General features: G+C 48.9%; 2 pseudogenes; one reads left to right on the top strand and one right to left on the bottom strand.

Moving 5' to 3' along the window:
* The window catches only part of LOC123139959 (F-box/FBD/LRR-repeat protein At1g51370-like), a 5,520-nt pseudogene extending 3,672 nt beyond the window's left edge, over nt 1–1,848 (bottom strand).
* Nucleotides 1,849–6,632: 4,784 nt separating this feature from the next.
* Nucleotides 6,633–7,094, top strand: part of LOC123139748 (uncharacterized) — a 6,815-nt pseudogene continuing 6,353 nt past the window's right edge.

The raw sequence follows: 7,094 nt of genomic DNA, 5'->3' as shown, positions 1-7,094 counted from the left end.
TCTCTTCATCATCTTCACCATCCAGTACTTTGGAGCTTACTCCAGCTTGTACATGTTACCTCAGAACACTGGGATCAAGAAGTACATGTTACCTCAGAACACTAGGACGAACACTGGAAAGGGTTGTCAGCAGAGAGATCCGACGCTTTGCTGAAACTCCAGAGGTTCTCCTCCAGAGGCTCCCCCACCACCACTATGGAGTGATCGCAGACCCAACCTCGGTGCGTAAAATCTTCCATTTTAGTCATCAGCTCATCCATCTCATCCGGCGAAGCGAATATTTCTGCAGTAGTCCTGACGAGCAAATACCACGTCTCGTTCGCGCTCCTGTCGAGAAACTTGAGGAACTCCATCTCGCTTCGATCCCCCCGGAATTCATGGAAGATCATCTCGGTGACGTGCGACTTGAGACATTCGATAGGACAGAGCTCTCGCCAAGAACTTGGCATTGTGCTTTCTAGTGCGTTCATCGGCTAGGAGAGACTGCAAACATCAACTTATGTAGTCGACATTAGTTCAAATCATTCACCTAACTAATTAAGAAATAAACGACGATACGAAGGGCAAATCGACAACGACTGGCTGAATGGATGTGAGTGCCGTCACCTCGATGTGCAGCATTTCAATGTTGGGGAAGCATCTGAGTAAGCTGGCCAGCATCTTGACCTCCTTGAGGACACCAAAGTTCACCTTCAAGGCCAGTATCTTGACGGTCGGAACCACGGTGCTCGGGCTCGGCTTCGTGTCAGGCTTGCAACGCGACCCACCAAAATAAAACAGATATCATACACTCATACTGTGCTACATTTGTGTATGATTAGGTACAGTTCAATGCTCACACACAAGATCATGCATCAATTAGTGGAAGTGAGATGCATGGACAGTACACAGTAGAAAGGCGGTACCTTGATGAGGTTGCCGCCAATGTTGAGCTGGTGGACTCTTGGCTCCAGGTAGCCGAGCACGCGCAGCTTGGGCGCAGCAGCAATCTTCACAGCCACCGAATCACCTTCACCGAATGAGACATCGCACCAGGAGCGGGCAGTCCATGACGGCGATCTCCTGCGCGTAGTAACTCCAGAGGAGCGCTGATTTGAGGCTCTGGCTGCAGAGGTGAATGTGGTGGAAGATACGGCTGAGGACGAGGACGAGGGTGTCCAGAACGGGGCTGCGGGCGAGCAGGTGGTCGAGGTTGTCGCAGTCGGGCATGTGGACGCCGAGCAAGCTGAGCTCCCGGAGGTGCGGGAACAATCCCTCCTCTCTGCCGGCGCCGGTGTCAGGGAACCGAAAGTATCCCAGGAAGAGGCGGCGGAGCGAGGCGCAGCTGAGGACCCCGGCGGGCGCGTCGGGGAGGTGGTCGAGGTCGGCGGCCATGTTGTTGACCAGGACGAGGTCCCGGACGGCCTTGGCGGCGAGGAGACGCGGGCACTCGGCGAGCTCGAGGCTTTGGCGCCGGAAGTCGCAGCATCTGATGCTGACGGTGGCGAAGGGGCCCGGGTGGGCGGCGAGGACGCGGGCGACGGCGGCGGCGAGCTCGGGCTGTCGGGACGGGAGGAGGTGGGGGTCGTGGAAGACGAGCGGCGTGGAGCGCCAGAGGTGGCGCCAGCGGGAGGCGAGCGCGGCGGTGCGGGCGGCGTCCCTGGCGGGGAGCCGGGACACGATGTCCCTGAGGGGGTGGTCGTGGAGGGCGCTGATGCGGTCCTCGCCGGCGCCCGCGGCGGTGCTGGCGGAGAGGAAGGCGCTCTCGGCCCTGAGGATGGCCTCGCCTCCGGGGAACCAGTCCAGGACGTTCCAGACGCCGGCGGCCATGGCGGTGGCTGGATGATTCCGCCGGAATTGGGGGAGGAATGGGAGGAGTGGGGAGTGCGGTGGTGGGTCTGGGCTGCGTGGTGGTGTAGGCAATTGAGTGGGCCGAACAATTGTCGGGACATTTGCTCGCGGGCCCATGAAGCCGCAGCATCCGGCTCAAGCTGTTGGCAAAACAATTTCTCAAACAAAAAAAAAACTGTTGGCAAAACATGTGGCAAGACCTCCTAAAAAAACATGTGGCAAGAGCAGTTTTCTTTTTTGCGATGGAATGTGGCAAGAGCAGTTAATGGTTGTAGATTTTGATAAAGTCAAAGCATGTGGCAAGAGCAGTTGGTGCTCTGTTTATTTGTAGTTCGCGAATTAGATTTGTCTCAAGTCAAAATATTGTAAATTTTGGTGAAATTTATTTTAAAATGATCAACATTTACAATACCAAATGTGGTTGTAATCTGTCCACCAACATGGAATGTTCTGCGAGATCCTATGTGTCTCTCTGTGCCACCAAATGTCAGCAGCGTCTATACCTCGCCTGTTGTGAGTTGTACGGTCGCCTGGCCTCCAACTGATGGCGCCGGCTGGTCTGGCGACCTCTGCCATGTGAGACCTTCTGTAGAATTGCAGCATCAACGCCTCCCTCGGAAAAATGTGACCACCGTAAACGTTCAACATATCATGTGCATTCTCTAAAAAAACATATCATGTGCATTCATTTTCTTTCATTTTTTTTTTACCTTTTGCTTTCATTTTTATTTTCATATTGTTTCAAGAAAAAAGGCCTCCGGTGATGATTTTTCCCTCCGGCAGGGTGCCAGAGAAGGCCTCCAGTTGATATCGCTTCAGTACAGAGACTTGCGGTGGCGGAGCGGAAATTCTAAGTTTCTTTCCGGGGTTTTTGGTATTTATAGAAATTTTTTACGTCGGTTTCACGTCAGGGGGGCACACGAGGGAGCGACAAGATCGGTAGGCGCGCCCTGGGGGCCGTGCCTCTTGAGCTTCTCGTGTCCTCGTGGCTCTTCTGATCCTCCCTCGAAGCTTCGGGGGGTCCCTTTTTGTGCATAAAAAATCATCGTAAATTTTCAACCCAATCCAAGAACTTTTATTTTTACACAAAAATAACACCACAGTAGTTCTGCTGAAAATAGCGTCAGTCCGGGTTAGTTTCATTCAAATCATATAAAAGTGCACTCAGAACCATATAAAATTGATGTAAAAATGGCATGAATACTTCATAAATTATAGATATGTTAGAGACGTATCAGCATCCCCAAGCTTAATTTCTGCTCGTCCTCGAGTAGGTAAATGATAAAAATAATAATTTATAAAGTGTGAATGCTAAGATAGTGCATAAGTTTGATCAATGATAATTTTAATCACCTTTTCTAACATCATTACAACAACTATTTCTCATAAAACTCATAATGATAAAGTAGCAATCAATTCACATGTATTTGTCATGTAAGTCTTCTCCATCCCTCTTTCCAGCGTGCACCGCGAGAAGGGACAGTAGGCCTCCAAAACCCCGCCTCTCGACTCTCGTGATCCTATACAAGAGAGTTGCGATCAAGTTTTTGGAGAGCGCACTCGCGCGACTGCTGGCAGCGACGACTTCGCCAACGACAACTTCTTCCCCTATGTCGGCAACCTCTTCATCAATGACATCGGCGACAACATGAATGGCGGCGGTCCTGCTCCCACTGGACCGTATGTGATTCTGTCCTCCTTATTTGAGATCGTACTAGAATTCCTATTTCTATTTTGTGCCTTAGATTCGATCTATTCATCTACTTTGCTAGTCTGCATGATTAGCTCATTCCCTGTTATTGTCGTCATGATTTATTTACTCTTTATTCAGATTAAATCTCGTAGTAATTTGCTCATATATTCAACAGAATACACCTCGGCTGGCCATGCGTCCGGGATACAACAGCAACCCTTGTTGGTCTCTTCGGCTTGCATTCCTCCGGTTCTTGCAGATATTTTTTGATAAACAAATGGGTAGCCAGAGTGCTTTGAAAGATATATTCATGGAGCACTTGCCTTTTAGCATACCATATTGCCCACAAACTCACAAGTACCTGGGTGAATTTAGCTCGGGACAAAGTGTCCATTAGGGCGAAAACCCTCCTCTTTGCATCCGGTTCTGTCGTGCTATTCAAGAACTCCAGCAAGTCGGGGTCCTGTAGTGCCCACACGCACCGTGCTGCTGAGTAATGTAATAGAGTGTTTCCACAAATCCACGGCGCCACAGAGGTCGCAACAAGTAGTAGTCGACATGTCCTGATCATGTAATACGCCTGTAGTGGGGATGGAGTGACGAGCGAGCCTCCATAAGAACTTTTTTTTACATTGGAAGGGACATCGATGTTCCATAGTTTTGACCATGCCTTCTGTTCATCCACTGTGTTTGACGAGTTTCCCTGGCCCTCAAGCCAAGCCTCCCGCCTCATCTTTTGTCTCATCAAGCATCTGATAGGTTGAGCGCACCGTCAAGATACCATTCCTCTCGTGCATCCACTCCCAGAAGTCATCAACATGTCTTGTACAGAGGGGTATGAAAAAAATAGCCTCAGCGTATGTAGGTAAAAAAAATCCTCTGCAACCAATGGCTCGGGCCCATTCAACACCCTGTAAAATCAGCTCACCCACAAGTTCCGGCGGATTGAGTACCCGGCTGACAATAGGCCTCATATGTGATGCTCTTGGCAACCAATTGTGTTCCAGATATGTTTTGATTGACCATCCCTGGTCTGGTGGGATCATACCTTGTGTAAGAACATCCCGACCCTCTAATACAGACCTCCAAATCTAAGAAGGGGCTGTTCCAATTTCCGCATGCAAAAAACCACATGAGTTGAAATACTTTGCTTTGAGAATCCATGCACTGAGTAACTCCGGCGGAGTTAGGATCCTCCAAGTTTGCCTAGCTAGGAGAGCCAGTTTGAAGTGTTCAGTATCTCGGAATCCTAGTCCCTCACAGAACTTAGGTCCTGTTAAAGATCCCTATGTGTGTGCGTTGTTGTCTGCTCTCAGGGCTTGTTGAGCTGTGCCCTCAGCATTAACCCTTTTGGATCTTGTGTGTGTCTGAACTTTGTGTGTGTGTGTGTGTGTGTTTGTGTTTGAACCTCTGCGGTATGTTGTTTTGGACATTTGCTTTATGATATAAAGCGGGGCGAAAGCCTTTTTGGGTAAAGATCTCCACGAGACCCATCTAGGTTTCCTCTTACCCTCCTTATTTCCCACCAAAAATTCCATATTAAGGTATTGATATGATCACATAAGCCAGGGGGAGTTTGAAACATGACATGGAGTATATTGGAACGACATGAGCAACTGATTTGATTAGTACTTCCTTTTCCCCTGCCGAAGATGGAGAAGAGGAGAGATAAAGGCTAACTTCTGACGAGCGAGCGGAGAAAGGCCCGTCGCTGGTACGCTTCCGCCGAAGCGGAGCGCAGTCTGAAGTTACCCCATGTAGGCCGCCGGCCCCGTCAGGGAAGCCTACGGGTGCGCGCGGGGAGGGGGAAGCACCCCCGCAGTACAGATCAGTATTGACATAGGTCAGCTTTGTTATATATATATCCTTTGTAAGCCGCCGCATGGGATAAGTTGATCAGTTGTAAATCCGTGGCGTTTGTAACCTCCTTCGATATAGTGAAGATTTGCCGGTTAGCGCCCGTGGTTTTTCCCCCTTCGTATTGGAGGGGGTTTCCACGTTAAAATCGCATGTCTCTTGTGTTGATTATTCTTAGTATATCTCTCTAACATGAATGATTATTCCTAGTATATATAGAGATGGCATGATGAAAAGAAAGAGGAGGCAGCGGTGCCACGGATCAATGAGGCTGGCTGGGTGCCATCCCTAGGGCGTTTAATGATATGATGATGATAGTATAGGCACCCAGCCATTTCCGGGAAAGGGAATGATTAAGTGGCACGATCTTCTCACAACCTTTTGCAATGTCCATAAATGGTCTCAAGAATGTTAGATTATGCATAGGAGGGAGTGGGGCGTTTTGGCTCCCAGGGTCATCTGCACTTGCGCTCAATAAAAAAATTAAAACAAATACTAGAAAAATTCAGAAAATTCCAATTTCTCTCGGCATGGTAGATAATTTGGTGTGTGATGTCCGCTTCAAATTTCAAATCATTTGAACATATGAGTAGCTTTCGGTAAAAAAGACAAATTTAGGGCCTGTTAAATAATGTACTGTTCATATACTCTTCTGAACCAATTTGTTTTTTTTGCTGAGAGCTACTCAAATGTCCAAACGCACTGAAGTTTGATTTTTTATTTGTTTTGAATATTTTATGAATTTTGTCTCGAGCGGGTGCAGATGAGCCCGAGCTCAGGATTGGATATTCGTAGGAGGATATGGCTTTTCTCCCTTGGTAACCTTTTAATCTGATTCCCAAAAAAGGTTTGATAGGTTTTGTTTTCTTAGTTATTTAATTCCATACTTGGAATTATGTATTTGGATATATAATATTACTCTAAAATAATTTTATAAAATCCAGCATATTATATTAAGAATATTATTTGTTATTACTCTCACCGTCGCATAATGTAATAGCGTTTTTAACAGTAGCGTAGTGTCAAATACGCTTTTATATTATGGGACAGAGCGAGTAGTATATTTAACAACTATGTTTTTTATAAGGAGATGGGCCTCGGCTCAGCCCGAGACGGCCCTCTCCCCTCGCCCTCTCTCATTCTTTCTGCCTCGATCGAGCCCCCACCCTTTCTCCAGCACCGCCGCCGCCGACCAATCCCGGCACGCGCCGCCGCCTTTCTGCACACCCACAGCTCCCCCTTGAGCCGCTCCATGGAGGCGCCGGCACCGGTCGGAGGGGATGGAGGCGTCAGGGTCGTCGCCAGGATCTGCTCCCCTGCTGCGGCCACCGCTGATGGGACTTCGTTGTTCCAGGTCACCGCCGCGCGGGGCCGTCGTCCCCGCGCCGGCGCGACCCTCTCCTTCACCCCCGCGGCCGCGGCCGCCCCGTCGTCTTCGTCCCCAAGGGTAATTCAAGGATTCCGTGCTCAGATTCCATTTCATCCTGCCATTAATTCCTGCCCGAACCCCAACCATGGTAGCTGGCCGGTGGCGTCGTTTCAGTTTATCTGTCGATGGTTTCGCAATTTTGATCGAGTAGGTGTGTTTATGTTGGGTTTAGGGTTTAACGTCGCTCGCAGTTTGCTTCTCTTTTCAGCTCAAATCTTGATTGCAGTTCAGTGTTTAGTATTTAGCTTTTGCCCCTCACAGAGGAAAATACACCATTGCACTAGC

The sequence above is a fragment of the Triticum aestivum genome, chromosome 6B, assembly GCF_018294505.1.
Source record: "Triticum aestivum cultivar Chinese Spring chromosome 6B, IWGSC CS RefSeq v2.1, whole genome shotgun sequence".
Taxonomy (NCBI): domain Eukaryota; kingdom Viridiplantae; phylum Streptophyta; class Magnoliopsida; order Poales; family Poaceae; genus Triticum; species Triticum aestivum.
The sequence above is the reverse complement of the archived record's forward strand: the minus strand, read 5'-3'. Positions and strand labels throughout refer to the sequence as shown.